The 17474-nt window shown below is 53.6% G+C and overlaps 1 long non-coding RNA gene across 1 annotated transcript; it reads left to right on the forward strand.

Moving 5' to 3' along the window:
- Positions 1-9082: 9082 nt before the first annotated feature.
- Positions 9083-9645, forward strand: LOC142819029 (uncharacterized). The gene is made up of 2 exons (XR_012896710.1): positions 9083-9255; positions 9351-9645. It is a non-coding gene; the product is annotated as an uncharacterized LOC142819029 (long non-coding RNA).
- Positions 9646-17474: the final 7829 nt, after the last annotated feature.

A 17474-nucleotide genomic window follows, 5' to 3' on the forward strand; every position in this document is an offset into this window, starting at 1 on the left:
TGTTTTCCTGGTCCCAACAATAGCAATTTCAAAATTGGTGCTATTCCTCATGAAATGAGGTTTACCAGTTTCGAAATAAGCCCTCTGCTATTTTGATTTAATTTTGAAATAGCGGTTTGGCTGTGTAGATGCTAGGAAAGTTATTTTGAAATAACTTTGCTGTGTAGACATACCCTAACAAAGCAAACCCTAGGCCTGACTCAAGTCTGGTGCACATACACACACAGGCCAGGCAAAAAAGGGAGGGGAGAGAGTCAGGAGTGCTTGCCCAATCATGCATAACTTGTACAGGACAATGAGAACAGGGCAATAAGACCAGAAACAACCTAGTACTAGTACATTCCATTTTTTACAAGAGAAAAATTCCAGAGACAGCTGAAAAACTATTAATTAAAGCATTTATGCAATATTTTGGCACAGCAAAATGTATCATAGATATTGGCACAATAGCTATCTTATGCAAAATGTAATTGCTTGGTAATATTACTAGAATGACCAAGTCAAGTATAGATATAAGGGAAGAACCTAATCAGTGGGAGGTATTGGCTAAGGTGTCCCGACTATCTTATTCACTGCAACAAGAAGGTGAACCAGTTCCTACTGCCCGATGCATTGTGGACGCCTGTGTGCATGGGGAAAGAAAGAGGCCACAACCTCCTGTCTGACAATTGTAAGGGTAAATAGCATTGGAACTGTTTGTGATTTATAGAAATAAGTACATGTATATTCATATTCTTAAAATTGAGTATCTTGTTTATTATCCAAGGTAAAGGTGTTATTATATTGTCTGCGCTAACTATCCCATGTACTGGAATAGATCTGAGTAACCTTGCATTGCTTTCCTTTACTATTCTGTGCATAATAAAGTTAACAAGGATTATCTGAGGTGTTTTACTGGCTCTCATATCTAAAAAACAAACCACACGACACTTTTCCCGCTTCAAAGTTTCACTTTTCTCTGCCTTCCAGTCTGTATTTGCAATGCTTGCCACCTCCTGCCAGCTCTCCTGAGCCTGCAGGTGAGCCCCTCTGCTCTTCTGCCCCCTCTCCACAGTCCTCTCTGCAGAGGGACTTGCCCCTCTCTCCCATAGAGTGGCCACTCCCTACATGGGGGGTGCTGGTCCCAGTGCTGGACTGCCCAGACCTGGGGTCCCATTTCCACACCTAAGATATTGCTGGTTAGCTGCAGACTAAATGTTGCTAAGCCCAGCTCACACTCTTCCCAACAGAGCTCACTAGCCCTTTAACAGTACCAGGAAAACCTCCCACAATTTAATAGCTTATAATTTTAAACACAAAAAATAGTCTTGCAGCACCTTAGAGACTAACATGACACCTTCTACATTTTGTTAGTCTCTAAGGCCGTGTCCAGACTCAGGGGTTCTTTCGAAAAAAGTAGCCTTTTTTCGAAAGAACTTCCCCTGCGTCCAGACTCAAGCCGCGTTCTTTCGAAATTAAATCGAAAGAACGCGGCTTTTCTTTCGACGGCTGTACACCTAATTTTACGAGAAAGAACGCCTTTTTCGAGGGAGATCCGTCGAAAGAACGTGAGTGTGGACAGGGGGAGCCCTTTCTTTCGAAAGAATTGGCCTCCAGGAAGAAGCCCTGGTGGACAATCTGGGCCATGGGTTGCACGTCTGTGATTCCTGGCTGCAGCCATTCCTTAAAGGGACAGGCACCCTCACAGACACTTGTTGCAGACAAGGAGCCAGAGCACACGGCGACCTTGCTGCAGCATGTCCCAGCCCCAAGAGCGTCCTGGCCCTTCCTCCGAGCCTTCTGGGGACCCAGCCAAGGGCTCCAAGCGCCGAGCACCATCCTGGTCTGGCGCTGAGATCAAGAGCCTGCTGGAGCTGTGGGGAGAGGAGGAGGCCTTACAGGCTCTCAAAAGCCGGCGGCGAAATGCCGAAATTTATGGCCGCATGGCTGATGCCCTGGCCCAGAAGGGCCACTACCCCCGCACCCAGGACCAGGTGCGCTCAAAGGTAAAAGAGCTGCGCCACGGGTACGTCAAAGCCAGGGAGGAGAGCTCCCGGTCTGGGGCAGCCCCCCACTACTGCCCCTACTACCCAGAGCTGGACCAGATCCTGGGTGGCAGTGCAGAAGCACGCACACCACGGAGGTTCGTGCAGTCCGGACTGGCAGACCCCGTGGTGGACGCTCCAGAGCAGGAGCTACAGCACTCTGGAGATGGGGACATGGTCCCAGAGGAGGAGGAGGACAGTGAGGAGATGGCGACCCTCACCACCTTGGAGCCAATCACCCAGACCTCTGAGGCCTCCCAGGCGTCATCTGGCGCAGGAGAGGAAGCAGCAGGTGAGTACAGTGAGTTTGTGTCACACCCGGGGGGGGGGGGAGGTAGGTGGGTGCACAGTGGGTGATGCACAAGGGAAACCTGTCATGCTCAGGCTGATGCCCAGGTCACACACACACACACAGTGTGACCTTCAGAATGTCTGCTTCCCCTGTCTCAAGGGAGACGGCATGCCCTTTTGGACAGCTGTTGCACACATGACTGATTGTGATAGAAATGTAGCCGTGTTACTCTGATCTGAGGAAGTGGGTCTGGCCCAGGAAAGCTCATCCCCTAATAAACCATCCTGTTAGTATTTTAAGTGCTACAGAGTCCAGTTTATAGGACTGATTGTGTCTTCTTCTTTTCCTCCACAGCCGGACCAGCCGTGGAAGAGGGCCGCAGCACCCCAGCCCCACCTCCATCTCCATCTCCATCTCGGGGACATGGGAGCCGCAGACACAGGCGTGTCTACGCGGACATCCTCAGACAGCACGTCGAGGCTGTGCAGGAGCAGAACTCCATCCTGCGACAGAGGGCGGAGGCAGAGGATCGCTGGCGTGATCGGCTCATGAACGAGCTGGTCCTGCAGCGCACGGTCCTGTACAGTACTCTGAGGGAGGTCAGCGGCTTGCCTGCTGCTGTGCCTGGTCCTGCTCCTCCAGCACCCCATGACCCCACCCCACCAAACCCCCCTTCCACAACAGCATCCCTTTCCCCCCTTGGACCTCCCTCTCACCCAGCCCCCCCAGTTCCCCAGCCCCTCTCTCCCCCTGGCCCTCCTCTCCCCAGGCTTCCACGTCCCAAGAGCACCCCAGCAGCCAGCCAACTGACAGGTGCACCACCCGATCCCGCACCCGGGGAGCACCCCAAACACGAGGCCCAGGCAGGAAAGGGAAATCTGCCAAGCCCCGTTCAACCTGATCCCCTTCCCCCCTCCAGGTTTCCAGTCCCCTTCCCCCCTCCAGGTTTCAATCACCCCCATCACCCCAGTTAAAGCACAAACAAAGGGTTAAACGAACTGTTTCTTTATTGTATATAGTTTGGCAACAACAAAAATGAAAAAAAATTTTGTTATGTTTGCAACATTGTTTGATAATATGTACAAAATTATAAATAAGTAAACAGAACATTTTATTTTGAAACACACCCTGGTGTAACTGATGTGTCCAAACTGGGTCAGGAGATGGGTTGTGGAGGGAAGCTTCTATTGGGCCAGGGCCCAGTCCCCAGGCAGAAGCCCCTCAGTGCACTCAGTCTCAGTGGCCTCCACTGGAGAATTGCTCCCGGAGGGCCTCCCAGATGCCAACTGCAGACCGGTGAGCCTGGCGGATGGCAGCTGTCCGGGGCTGGGCAAAGAGCCTCTCCTGGGCATCAGCAGCTCTCCCCCACCCTGGTAGGAAGGCCTCCCCTTTCCTCTCCATGAGGTTATGGAGGACGCAACACGCGGCCACCACCTCAGGGATGTTGGTCTCCCCCATGTCGAGGCGGGTGAGCAAGCACCGGAATCTGCCCTTTAAACGGCCAAACGCACATTCCACCTGGTTGTGAGCCCGGTTAAGGCGAGCATTAAACTGCTCCTTGCTCGCATCCAGCTGGCCGGTGTAGGGCTTCATCAGCCACGGCATCAGGGGATAGGCAGCATCAGCCACTATGCACACCGGCATGTGCACATCCCCAACCGCAAACTGGCGATGGGGGAAAAATGTTCCTGCCTGAAGCCTCCGGTAGAGGTACGAGTTTCTGAAGATGCGGGCATCATGTGCCCACCCTGACCACCCAACACAAATGTCCGAAAACTGGCCACGATGGTCGACCAGGGCCTGGAGGACCATAGAAAAGTAGCCCTTTCTGTTTATGAATTGGGCTGCTCGATGGGGCGGTGCACGGATTGCAATGTTTGTCCCATCGAGCGCTCCTCCGCAATTCGGGAAGCCGAGGGCAGCAAAGCCGGCCATGACGCTGTCCAGATCCGGTAGACAGATGAGCCTGTTGAGCAGCTCCGAATTGATGGCCCTCACCACCTGCAGAACGAGACAGACAACAAAATGTTAGAAGGGGTGCCTTATGTCTTAGGAGGAGAACCCACCGCCCACCTTCCCTCTCAAACACCCCAGGAATCCCCTCCTCAGAACCCCTCCCCCCACAATTCAGGGTGAGTGGAGGAGCTCCCTCCCACTCCCACTCCACTTGGCCCTTCCTGACAGTCTCCCTTCCCCCCACCCCAAACTGTGACTGTCCCCAGACAATGACTTACCTCCATCAAGACGGCCCCGACAGTAGATCTCCCCACGCCAAATTGGTGTCCCACGGAGCGGTAGCTGTCGGGGGTTGCCAGCTTCCAGAGGGCAATGGCGACCCTCTTTTCCAGGGGGATGGCGGGCCGCAGGTGGGTGTCTTGCCGTTGCAGAGCAGGGGCGAGCCAGGTACACAGCTCCTGGAAAGTGGTATTTCTCATCCGGAAGTTCCATAGCCAGTCTTGGTCATCCCAGATCTCCATCACGAGCCGATCCCACCATTCAGAGCTGGTGTCAAACCTCCAAACACGCCTGTCCACAAAAAAGTTAGGAGGCAAGGGCAGTGCGGCTGCCTGACGGAGGAACCCCTCGTACCTCTGGTCTGGGAGCAGCTCGGGAAGGAGCCTCATGACAGTGTCATGAAGATGCAGCAACAGCTGCAGTATGGTGGTGTGGGGCCATCGCCTGCCCAGGGGCAGCTCTGGCTCCATGCCAAAAAAAGGGTCTGCTAGCAGAAAAACCTCAAAAGAAAATAGCTGCTGGGGTGTCCCAGGAAGCTGAGCACTCCAAACCAGCACTGCAATGCCTTGCTTAATTCCTCGAGGGACAGCAAAGGCAGCTGCAGGAGCAGAGCAACGGGTGTTCAGGAGTGTCCCTCTCACCACGCGTCTCTGCAAAGGACAGGCAGGCAGCACCCGGAAGGAAATGCTGCCCCCATGCCCTGGCAGAAGCAGTTCTGGGTGGCTTTGAATTTCGAAAGAGCGTCCAGCAGTCTGGATGCTCTTTTTCGAAATAGCGGATCGATCTTTCGATCCGCGCATTGTAGTCTAGACGCGCTCTTTCGAAAGAGCCTCTTTCGAAAGATGCTTTCGAAAGAGGCTCTTTCGAAAGAAGCCTGCAGTCTAGACATAGCCTAAGGCAGGGCTACTCAACACATGGCCTGCAGCCCACTTGTTAGTAGCCCATGGTGTGATTTGGGTTTACGGTGCAGTTTGGGCTGATATGTGGTTTAATACTTAAATTCCTGGACTATTGTGAAGCCAAAACAAAAAAGTAGTCAATATCATGGTCTTCTGGAGATATAAGTTTTAGAAGTTAAATTCCTGGACTGTCATTGCTCTTTGAAAGTGCTGTCATATGGGTGCAAATCAGGTAAATATTGTATTGTATTAATATCAGCAGAAGTGACTTAAATGGGACCTGCGTGTTGTGTAGTCTTGCCTTACTCTTTGTATTCATTCCTGTCTGTGTGAAGAAGCTATTTGCATATATATTTGCACGTATATGCAACCACACTTAAGTTGTGGCCCTTGCCATGTGCTGTGAGTATCATTGTGGGCCCCGGGGCTTCCAAATTTGAGCAGCCCTGCTCTAAGGTGCTGCAAGACTATTTGTTGTTTAAGTATGTATCTGGAAAAACTAACAGTGGCTACCCCTCTGAAATTTTAAACACAGTTTTACATAATTATAGGAATCATCCTCCAAGAACCCCAACTGATGCCAAGATCTGCTATGGTCCCATGCATGGAGCAATTATGATCCAAGGAAAAACTATCTGTTCCCTTCAGTGTGCTGCTGTTGTAGGGAACCATGTTCAAGTTTGGCCCAACCTACATGCACTAATGCCAAAAATTCACCTTTTTCTAAAAAAAAAGTGAGCAATCCTCACACACACAACATGACCCAGCTCTGTTACATAAAGGTAATCAAGGGTTTGCTTTTTCAGCTCAAACTTGAGCTTTTTATAAAATGACCCCATCTGCCCACCATGCTTTTACCATATATGCTTCATGCTCACAAAGGCTCCTGGTTATAGACTCTCTTTCTCCTGCAGTGCTGCCTGACAAAACAAGCAGCACAAGATAGAATGCAGGTGTAGCACCCCCTCTCCACCTGGTTACCTTCTTTAAAGCCAATCTCCTTACAGGTTTTGATGGATAGGTCTGGGTTCTTCTGGATCCCGCCACCCACTCAACTTTATTTTTTCTGATGGATTTATTTGGCGGTGCCTCCACCCCCCTCACTCCTTCCTGGCAGGGTCACCAGGGCAGCTTGAGAGGAAAATTCTAGCCCAGGGTAATCCCCACGTATTTGCCAGATAGTTGGAGACTCCCAGAAAATAGCACAAACACCTAGGGCTCGTCTACACTGGCCCCTTTTCCGGAAGGGGCATGTTAATTTCACCTATCGTAGTAGGGAAATCCGCGGGGGATTGAAATATCCCCCGCGGCATTTAAATAAAAATGTCCGCCGCTTTTTTCCGGCTTTTAAAAAAGCCGGAAAAGAGCGTCTACACTGGCCCCGATCCTCCGGAAAAAGCGCCCTTTTCCGGAGGCTCTTATTCCTACTTTGAAGTAGGAATAAGAGCCTCCGGAAAAGGGTGCTTTTTCCGGAGGATCGGGGCCAGTGTAGACGCTCTTTTCCGGCTTTTTAAAAAGCCGGAAAAAAGCGGCGGACATTTTTATTTAAATGCCGCGGGGGATATTTCAATCCCCCGCGGATTTCCCTACTACGATAGGTGAAATTAACATGCCCCTTCCGGAAAAGGGGCCAGTGTAGACGTAGCCCTACACTATAATAAACACAATTATATTAAACAGGAGACAAATATAACAGAACAGGGTAAAACACTATTTTTAGGGTCACCGGTGCCCAGCAACTGTAAGATCAGTGTCCCGTTGATACGCGTACTTTGTTGGGGCCCTTTATGACTTTTGATCACAAAATCCTTCTCTGCAGTGGTTTAGCAGTGGAGCTGACTAGGTCCAGTACAGCCCAAAGGACTCACACATGGGAGAAGGCAGTAAATCCCTCCACAGGTTTAATATGCAGCAGGTAATAAAATCCCCAAACAGATTCCCTGCCTGACTAACTAAAAATTGGTGCACTCACACACTCCATGAATGAGCCTCAGGTTGAGAGATGACTCAGTCACTGCAGAGGGGCTGCTCTCTTCTCGCAGGGATCCTCTTCAAGCAGGAATCAGGCTGATTCGGTCCCAGAATTTCCTCTCACCGTGAAGGGGTGCCGGGCTCAAGGTGCAGGCCACACAACTGCACCAAAATTCAAACTATAACCTCCTAGCCCAGCATTCAGACCCACACAGCAGGCAGCAGCCCTGAACTAGCAGATCAAGCCGAGCTGACAATGCAGTCACTGGTCTCACCCAGGGAGCTGGAGAGCCAACTCAGCCTGGTTGGGGAAGCCTCCCAGCAAACTCCACAAACTGGGAATCAACAGTGGAGACATAAAACCCAGCGGAGGGATCCTGCCATCAGGTCCCTAGAGGCTAGTTCTCAGGGGGAACCCTGCATGCAGGCCTGGGGCTTACTAGCTCCCACACAACCAGTCCTCCCCTTGTCCTGCTGTCTCCAGACTTCCCTCAACAATGGCCTCTCCTTCCCCTTCCTGAACTCCCTGGGGGTATGTCTACACTACCCCGCTAGTTCGAACTAGCGGGGTAATGTATGCATACCGCACTTGCTAATGAAGCCCGGGATTTGAATTTCCCGGGCTTCATTAGCATAAGCGGGGAGCCGCCATTTTTAAATCCCCGCTGCTTCGAACCCCGTGTAGCGCGGCTACACGGGGCTCGAACTAGGTAGTTCGGACTAGGGTCCTATTCCGAACTACCGTTACTCCTCGTGAAACGAGGTGTACCGGTAGTTCGGAATAGGCACCCTAGTCCGAACTACCTAGTTCGAGCCCCGTGTAGCCGCGCTACACGGGGTTCGAAGCAGCGGGGATTTAAAAATGGCGGCTCCCCGCTTATGCTAATGAAGCCCGGGAAATTCAAATCCCGGGCTTCATTAGCAAGTGCGGTATGCATACATTACCCTCCTAGTTCGAACTAGGAGGGTAGTGTAGACATACCCTGGGAGGGGCATCTCACTCCCTATGGCAAGCATGTTCAAAGTCCGGCCCGCGGGCCAATTGCGGCCCGTGTTCCGATTTAATACGGCCCCCGCTTCCTCCCCCTCTCCTGGCTCCCCGGCGCTCTTTTGAACTGGCGTGCCCAGCGCGCCGCTTCCGGCCGCGCCGCCGCCCATGGCCTCCGCGGTCCTAGAGCCTGCCCTGTAGGGCATATCCGCAGCCCCGCTCCCCCGCTCGGCTGCGGGTTCGCCCTGCCCCCGGGCCGCCGTGAGGCCGGTGTGCCCTGTGCTCTCCGCCCGCCTCCGACCCGGCCCTCACGCATGTTCACTTCTTCAAATCTGGCCCTCTTTGAAAAAAGTTTGGACACCCCTGCCCTACGGGTTGCCAGGCAGACTCTGGCCCTGGTAGGGAGGGGGAGCCAAGGCAAACTCAGAGCCTCTCCCTGAGCTGCCAGCAGACAAGGCCCTGGGAATCCAAGTAATCTCCTTGAGGGTTACACAGGAATGCACATATGTGTGTTTGTGCACATGCACACACAAACCTGTCACCATTCTCTACGGGTGGGATGGGCCTGAGTATCACATGTTTTCTCAAGTGTTTTTGTACTGCCCAGGTACACAGAGCTACTCCCCTTAGTCTGCAGTATCACACCAACAAAGTGGATTTATCAACACTGCTACCTTTGGCCACACCTCTTTCCTACATAAAAGGGATGTGTGAGTCTCATCCCGCCTCTCCACTGGGCTATGCAAGCACACATACATGCACTTTCTTGAGCAGATGCTGAAGGGGACATGGAGCTGCTGCAGCTCCTCTCTCTGCTAATGGGGCTACTGGCCACTGCCCCCTCAGGTGAGCCTGAGGTTTCCTGTAGCAGCGATCCTGGTGGGGCCAGGCTCCCTGGAGAGATCTCTCATCCTACGGGATATCCTCCCTTTATCTTCCAGGTGCAGAGAGCAGGCTAGTGGAGCAGTCACCCCCGTATCTAATGCTGCAGCCAGGAGAGTCACAGTCAGTGATCTGCACCTTGAAGGACACAAACTACCCCTGGATGAGCTGGTACCTGCAAGATGCCCAAGGCAAGCTGCACTTCCTGGTGCAATCGGGAAGCAAAGGTGACCCGGAAAATACGTCTTGGATGGAAATTTCCTATCAGTCTGAGCGTGTCAATAACACACAGTTCATATTGAAGATGCAGAACGTGACTCAGTCCCAGACCATCTATTGCACTTGCAGCAAAGGGCACAGTGAGAGAGCAGAGTGGAGACGGACACAAAAACCTCCTCTGGTCCAGAGCCATCTCTTCCCCTGGGGTAACCATAGCTCTGCACTAGGAGTTTGAATCCAACAGATTTGGGGGAACTGGTCAGTTATCCAGCAGGAGAGAGATGGGCAAACACCAATAATAGAGAGACCGTGAAGGGAGATGCCTTTGTCAATGCCAGGAGCACCATTAACGTTCCAGCAACAGCAGTCCCTGTTGCACATCTCCTATCTCTGAACAAAACTCAACCGCACAGGACACACCTGCTCTCTGGTCACACGGATTCTGTCTTTCCTACTCACACATCAGCTCTGCCACCTGTCGCTAAGGGGAGCTGTGATCACATACCCTAAGCAGTGTGTTACATTGACACTCCCTAGGCTGTTTACTGCCCTCTCCACATGCTGACTTCACTCATAAACATACCCTGAGAGACAGCCCAAAAATCAGCTGCAATATGAAAATCTCAGTTAAACCCTATGGAGCCTGCACTGAAATTGGGTGTATTTGCTGAGTGTCAAGGCCATGTCTGTACCTAGGGTCTGTGGTCTGCTATGCAGAAACAAGTGTGCTGTCCTCTGAAGGGGTCTTCCTCATCATCACTTCTCAGGAGAAAACCTCATTCTTATGAAAGTGGCAGGAGATACAGGTACTGACTTTCCCTCTACCTGGGCAGGGGGGTGCTGCTGTCTCACTCTGCTGCTTTCTCCAAACCCATGCACCCACCCTGCCTCTTCCCAACTCTCCTCCATTCCATCCCTTTCTGCAAGCTCTCACTTCCACCCCACCTCCACAACCTTCCCTGAGCATGCTGTGCCTCTGCTCCACCCCTCACTCCCAGACATCTGTAACACTGTGAAAAAGCTGTTTGCGGTAGCTGTGAGGGAGAGGAATTGATCAGCAGGGCTGCAAGTGGGTGAGCGGTTCTAGTGGGAGAGGGGAGCTGGGCTGCCAGTGAGTGCTGAATACCCGCTAATTTTTCCTCACAGGTGCTCTAGCCCAGAGTGTCTATGGCCAATGGACGGAAGGTATCAACCAAAAGAAAGGGGCCTGGACCCCTGTTTCCAGGAGATTCTGCTTTGAGACACTGAGAGGAACAAAGTAAGTCACCAAGCAGCAGAGACTTGTGGGTAAAATCAGCCACTTGAGACTGAGACTCATGAGTGAATCCCAGCTGAGGGACTACTAGTACATGCCCTGTCTGTTCAGGCTACAGACCCAGCAGATCTGTCAGGGATATCCTGTCCTCTCCATTTTCTGTTTCTCAGTGGTTCTCTCCCTCTAAGGCTATGTCTACACTCACGGCTTCTTGTGCAAGTATAGCCATTCTTGCGCAAGAATCTGCAGAGTGTCCACACTGCCCGCCCGCTCTTGCGCAAGGAAATTTACAGTAAGGCATGGTAAGAGAGGGCTTCTTGCACAAGAGCCACGCTCTTTTTTATCAGGTGTAAGAACTCTTGCGCAGGAGCTCTTGCACAAGAGGACAGTGTGGTCGTTCAGCAGGGCCATCAGAGCTTTCTTGCACAAGAGAGCGTCCACATTGCCATGGGCGCTCTTGCGCAAAAGCACATCTCGCACACGGCAGTATGGACGTTTTCTTGCGCAAGACTTCTTGCACAAGCGGGTACCTCCTGCAGGGACTGTCAGCCTTAGCAGTTCTAGTTGTGGTTGCCCTCTGCCTTCTTGGACACCACAGCTTGTGCCTTAGTGTCATTTGCTGATTTTTTTGACCTCAGCTCTTTTGTTGTGCCATGGAGCCAGGGGTGGCCTTGTACCTGCTCTGGCCCCTTCCAGCCATTTTGGAGTGCCTGCAGCTGCTGCACTCGTCGTCCAGGACCTTGAAGTGCGGGTAGCTCTGGATTCCCTCACCAGGGAGGCGGTGGCATCCCTGTGGCATCCCCACCCCACTGTGGAGAGGTCCTTGTGGAGACTGGACACCAGTACTGACTGATGGGACTGGCTGGTCCTGGGGCAATGGGACGACCAGCAATGGCTCCGGAACTTTCGGATGCAAAAGCAGACGTTCATGGAGCTGTGTGCCTGGATCGCCCCTGTGCTCCAGAGAAGCACCACCCGGCTGCGGGCACCCATCCCCGTGGACAAGAGGGTCACTATTGCCATATGGAAACTGGCCACCCCGGACAGCTACTGATCAGTGGCACACCAGTTTGGGGTGGGCAGATCGACCGTCGGTACCATCGTCATGCAAGTAAGTCCTGGGGGGGAGGGAGTAGGGTGCTGCACTCCATGTCCAGGGGCAGGCAAGACTCCAGGCTGGAGAGATGGGGAATGCTCCGTCACTCAGGGGTTTGGGCCATCCCTCCCTTGCACAGGCCTGCTGGTGGGGTGGGGAGCCTGGTGTGTGTAAGGACAGAGGGCATCACAGGGGGGGGGGAATCCCCTAAGGGACAATGCACTCAGCCTGCATTATATGATGCATTCCCCTGTATTTCTGTGCACCCATCTGCAGGTCATCCATGCCATCAACGACGTCCTGCTCCAGCAAGTCATCCGCCTGCGGGACCTGGAGGCTATGGTGGTCGGCTTCGCTGCCTTGGGGTTCCCCAACTGTGGGGGAGCCCTGGATGCAACCCACATCCCCTCCATGCCCCAGAGTATCAAGCGGCCCATTTCATAAACCGCAAGGGGTACTTCTCCATCATAGTCCATCAATCCTCTCGTGGACCACCGTGGCCGCTTCATGGACATTTATGCAGGCTGGTCTGGCAGGGCACACGACGCCCGCATTCTCCGACACTCTGACCTGTTTGGCAGGCTGGAGGCGGGGACTTTCTTCCCCCAGTGGGAATTTACTGTTGGTAAATTTAGTGCCGATACCCACATGGGGAGGACAGAGTACAACTGGGCACGGTTTAATGACTACCTCAGCTGGGCCTGCAACCAGGTGGAGTGTGCCTTCGGCCGTCTGAAAGCCTGGTTTCACTGTTTGCTCACCCATCTTGAGATGGGCGAGCAGAACATCCCCGGGGTAGTGGCTGCATGCTGTGTGCGCCACAACATCATGGAGCAGAAGGGGGAGGATGGCAGGTGAGGGCCAGGCCTTCAAACAGCCCCGCACAGCTGCCATCCACTAGGCGCACCATGATGGGGCGCGCATCTGGGAGGCTCTGACAGCGATGTTCTCCCAGGCCCCACAGTAGGGTCGCCTCTTTCTCCCTTTACATCTCCTTCCCATCCCCAACCCTTCCCTCCTCCCCTCCCCTTACCTCCCAATAAACACAGGTTTTTTTTAAAAACAATGTATTGAACTTTTTATTTCCAGTGGGGATGTAGGGTGGGAGGAACGAGGGGGCTCTGAACTATGAGGGGGAGGAGGGAACTACTGCTGGGAGGAGTGACCCCTGCGACCGCCTCTGCGGGGGCAGACCACTACATGCAGTTCAGGCCACATCGGGGCAGGCAGCACAGGAAGGTGGGCAGGAGGGGGGGCAGCAGGAGGGGGCAGGGCGGGAGCAGGAGGGGCATCAGGAGGGGCATCAGGAGGGGCACGGGCATTGGCACGGGAGGGATGGCAAGTGCACGGGACAATGCCATGCCATAGTGCACAGCATGCCCGATGTGTGCAGTGAGGGCAGTGATGGCATCACCGATGCACTCACACTGAGCCTGGAAGTGGCCCCAGGCCTGCTGGTGCCACTCCAGGTCAGCATCCACCCAGCGTGCGATGGCTGCTGCAGGGCTGGAGGGTCCCCCACTCCTGCTTGATCCAGCTGCAGGGAACAGAAGAAAGGATGGGTCAGTCAGACAACCCGGCCACTGTCCTCACAACCCATGCCCTACGCCCCTGAGCCCAAGTGACACCACAGTACTGTGGCTTGGGCCCACTCATTCCCCCCGGGTTGTATGTTTGCATTCAGGACCACACCCGGAGTAGGGTGCTCCACCAGTCTGTGTCCTGGCCCCTTGGATGGGGGAGGAAGGGGGGGGGGGGGGGGCGTGTGTTGTGTTAACCGGTGGAACTCCCTGCCAGGGGAGTCTGTGAGCCTTTGGGCTAATCAATAGTGTTTGACAGGGAGCAAGATGAATCTTCACACAGTGCCTGGGAGCACATCTGGCAGACGTGGTCTGGGCTCTCAGATCCCCATCACGTGGATGTCTCCTGGACGGAACCAGAGGTGACTGAGGAGTGTACCATCCTTGCAGTGAAACTCAGGTGGCCCTAGGGCCGGCTCGAGTGCTTCTCCCTTCCCCCTCCCACTAACCCTCACACACGTAGCCCAGGGACATGTGTGGCCGCAGTGGGGACTTCCCTCGGGGGGGCCAACCAAGGCACCGGGAGCAGGCGAGGGCCTCAGTGGGAGCCCTGTGAGCATGGCCGTGTCACTGTGGTTTTCCCAGGAGCAGCTGACTGTGTCACACAGCCAGGCATGAACAGTGTGCTGTCTGTGTGCTGCACCCTTCAGGAGGTGTGGGCTCTAGCCTGGGGCCCTGGCTGCTTCCAGCCGGCATCCACCCTTCCCCCCGGTCCGGATGTGTGTGAGCAGCATGGTCCCAGACGTGCCCTGGAGCTGCCTGCTGCACCCACATGCTGCTAGATCACCAGGCTGCACATGGTTGTACTGTACATGCTGCATACTGGTATGGTATACAGCATGCCCCCTTCCGCCCCCCAGGGGCCTGGCTCCCCCCAGCCCTTGTGAGTGCAAAGTGCAACACTCACCAGTGGATCCTTCCCTGGCCTCCAACGATGCTCAGGAGACATCTGGGCTGCCTGACAGGACTTCTAGTTGCAGGGTCACAGTGCTGCCCTGGTCCTCCTATTCATCCTCCAACCCAGTGGGCAGCTCTGCAGCATTCCCCGCCTCGCTGGGCCTGGTGATGGAGTGGGGGTGGGGGAGGGGGAGCACCTGCTGGTGTCAACTGGCACCGAGTGTCCCTGGGGTGCCGCCTTGCACAGGATGCCATGGACTTGTTGGTAATGGGGGCAGCTGTCAGCTCCTGCCCCCTGGCCCTCGCTGGCCCAGATATAGCCCAGGTGCAGCTCCTTGACTTTAGCCCGGACCTGTTCGAGGGCCCGGGCTGGACAGCCCTGGTCAGAGAGTGCCTGGGCCCTGTGGCGGAAAATGTCCACATTTCTGCAATGGGGTCGTGGAGGGCCTCTTCCTCATCCCAGAGGTCCAGAAGGGCCTCAATTTCCCCTGGGGACCAGGAAGGGGTGCACCACTTTGTGCCCCTTAGGGCCTCCTGCACTGGGGGTGCCGGTTGCTGCTCCCCCCCGAAGCAGCCATTCTGGATGGTGCTGGGTGTCTGAAGAGAGCAGAGTCCCACGGCAGAGCTCAGTGGCAGAGGTGCTTCTGCCACATGGCCTCTGCAGGCTGCATGTACCTTTAAGGGGGCTCAGGCTACCAGGAAGTCCAGAGCTGCCTGCGCGTACGGAACATCCAAACGGCCACTAGGGCTTTTTTCCATTTGGATGGCTCTTGCGCAAAATCTCTTGGTTGCCTGTCTACACTGGCCTCTTGTGCTAGAACAGTTGTGCAAAAGGGCTTCTTCCTGAGTGGGCGCATCATAGTTCTTGTGCAAGAAGCCCTGATTTCTTACATTAGAACGTCAGTGTTCTTGCGCAAGAACTCGTAGCCAGTGTAGACAGGCGGCAAGTTTTTGCACAAGAGCAGATGCTTCTGCGCAAGATCACGCCAATGTAGACACAGCCTAACTCTTTACAGTTTTTCTTCTTTTCCTTCATTTTATCTAACCCCTCTTTATCTTTCTTGCCTTATTTTTAAATCCTTTGGTACTGGACTGAATCTTTCCCTTCTCCACAAACACACTTCCTCCTCTCAATCAATCCCTCTTCTCCTTTTCCCCTTCCTTATCTGGGGGGAAACCTTTTCTAGCAGCTCCCCTGGCTTTAACTGGCTGCAGGTGTCTGATTACCCTTCTCCTTCAGGCCAGCTATTAACTAGCCTCAGGTGTCTCTCTGCCTTAATTATGTGGCAGCAAACTCTGAGAATTTCTTCAGGAAATAGAAAACTGTTGATCCAGCTCCCCGTATACCTGCAGCACTCTGTTCTTAGGGTGCTGCACTTCCTCCTACACCCTTCTTCCTTTTTGGAAGGGGGTGTCTGTGGAGGGGGGCTGCTGTTGTTGTGGCAACTGGGCCCTGGCCAGGCCCCTTTTTCCATCTGCTTTTTTGTAGGCAGCATTTCCCCCCTTCACCTCAGCTATTTGCTGAGGTTGTTGGGTGCAGGAAGGTGGGGGGTCTCTGCTGCCCTGCCTTTGGGTGTGGTGGGGGAGCCCCCCTCCCACTTTCCTGTTTTCTTGGGGGGTCTATTTTGACCCTATTTCTCTCCACCTTGGCAAGCCTGACCTTCACCTTTCCTGCTGCTGCTGCTCTCCCCAAAGAAGAGATGGTAAGGGGGCTGCTTTAAAGCAGCCCCTGGGGTTTCTTTCTCCCCACAGCCTGCTTGGTGCTGGGGAGGGGCGATTAGGGGCCCTTTCTGTCAGGGCTCCTGAGTTGGGGCTGGTGCAGCTCTTTTGGGGTGTTCAGGGCAGAGGGCAGTTTACCTCCCCTGGTTCATCAGCCCTCACGCTTCTCCTACTGCTCCCTCTCGAAGCCTGTCAGCCGACGGTCAGGGCAGTGTGTGTGTGTATGCTTCCGAGAAAAGGTTTAACGTCCGTGTCTTTACTGCTAGGACCGGGGTCCCATCGCAGAGGGTGGCCAGCAGGCCAACAGACGCCCCGTTATATAGGAAGAGCTTGTTACACCTTAGATTTTAGCTGCTAGAACACAGGGGTTCCTTCGCAGAGGGCAGCCTAGGAAAGGCTGAAAAGGTGCCCCAACGGATCTTGTCACCTGGGAGTGACACAGATCCAAATGCCCAAGCTCTCCCTATGTCTGTCCCTTTATGACCGGCTGAAGTTCTTTTAAATTGTGCTTGGTTCTGTTACAGCAACTGAAGGAGTCAGGTTAAAGCTTAAACAGTTACAGGTTTATTAAAAGACTTATAAAAGCATATGGTTACAATGGCTATTGCTCTATTTCTTAAATGCTAACAAATACAGATTTTAAAAATGGTTACAAAGAAAATAAAGATAGAAAATAGAAATAATGGTACCAAGTGACAGCTTAATCTTTAAAGAGCTCTAAGTCTATGTGTATATATACTTAAACAAAGGACCACATCCAGGTACAATTTTTACCCCTTTCTGTGCCTCTCGACTCCAGCGTGTCAGGCCAGGGCCGGTCTCTCAATTCCTAGGAAAGACGAATACGAGGTGGGCGTCCCCTTGGAACCTCGGGAGATCAAACACCAAACCCGACCAGCAGATAGATGGTAGATTGACACTCAGAGAAAATGCGCTGCTGGACCTATCTTTATACCCCTGGGGGCCCGTATTCTCTTTCTTATCTAAGATGCCGAATTGTACTGGTCCGTTTTGTGGCGCCAGTTCTTACAAGCAAGTTTCAAGTTAATTTACACTTGCAAGAGAGATAACTAAATTGTGAGTACTAGACATTTTTTACTGGGCGAGAGATTCCTCCCCCCGCGGATGGATGTGTGTTCGTATCAATATGGGTTTCAGTCAAGGGCACTCCTTGGCAGCCTCTTGGTCAGCAATTGGCGTATCTCTGTTTACAGCCATTCACGGTCACACAGCCTGGGCCTTCTGCTCTGTGTGCCCTGTATGCTCCAGGCAAGCAAAAATGGATGTTACAAGGGGGTTCCTGTCTGGCTACAAAGCCCCAGTTGCTGTAGGGGCCTTTCCACTCTCGGTCCCACTGCTTCTCTCCTTGCCCTTCTCCGCTCTTCTGGGCATTGCAGCAGGTACTGTGGGCCTGTTG

Source organism: Pelodiscus sinensis, chromosome 1, assembly GCF_052426305.1.
Source record: "Pelodiscus sinensis isolate ZL-2025 chromosome 1, ASM5242630v1, whole genome shotgun sequence".
Classification (NCBI taxonomy): Eukaryota; Metazoa; Chordata; order Testudines; family Trionychidae; genus Pelodiscus; species Pelodiscus sinensis.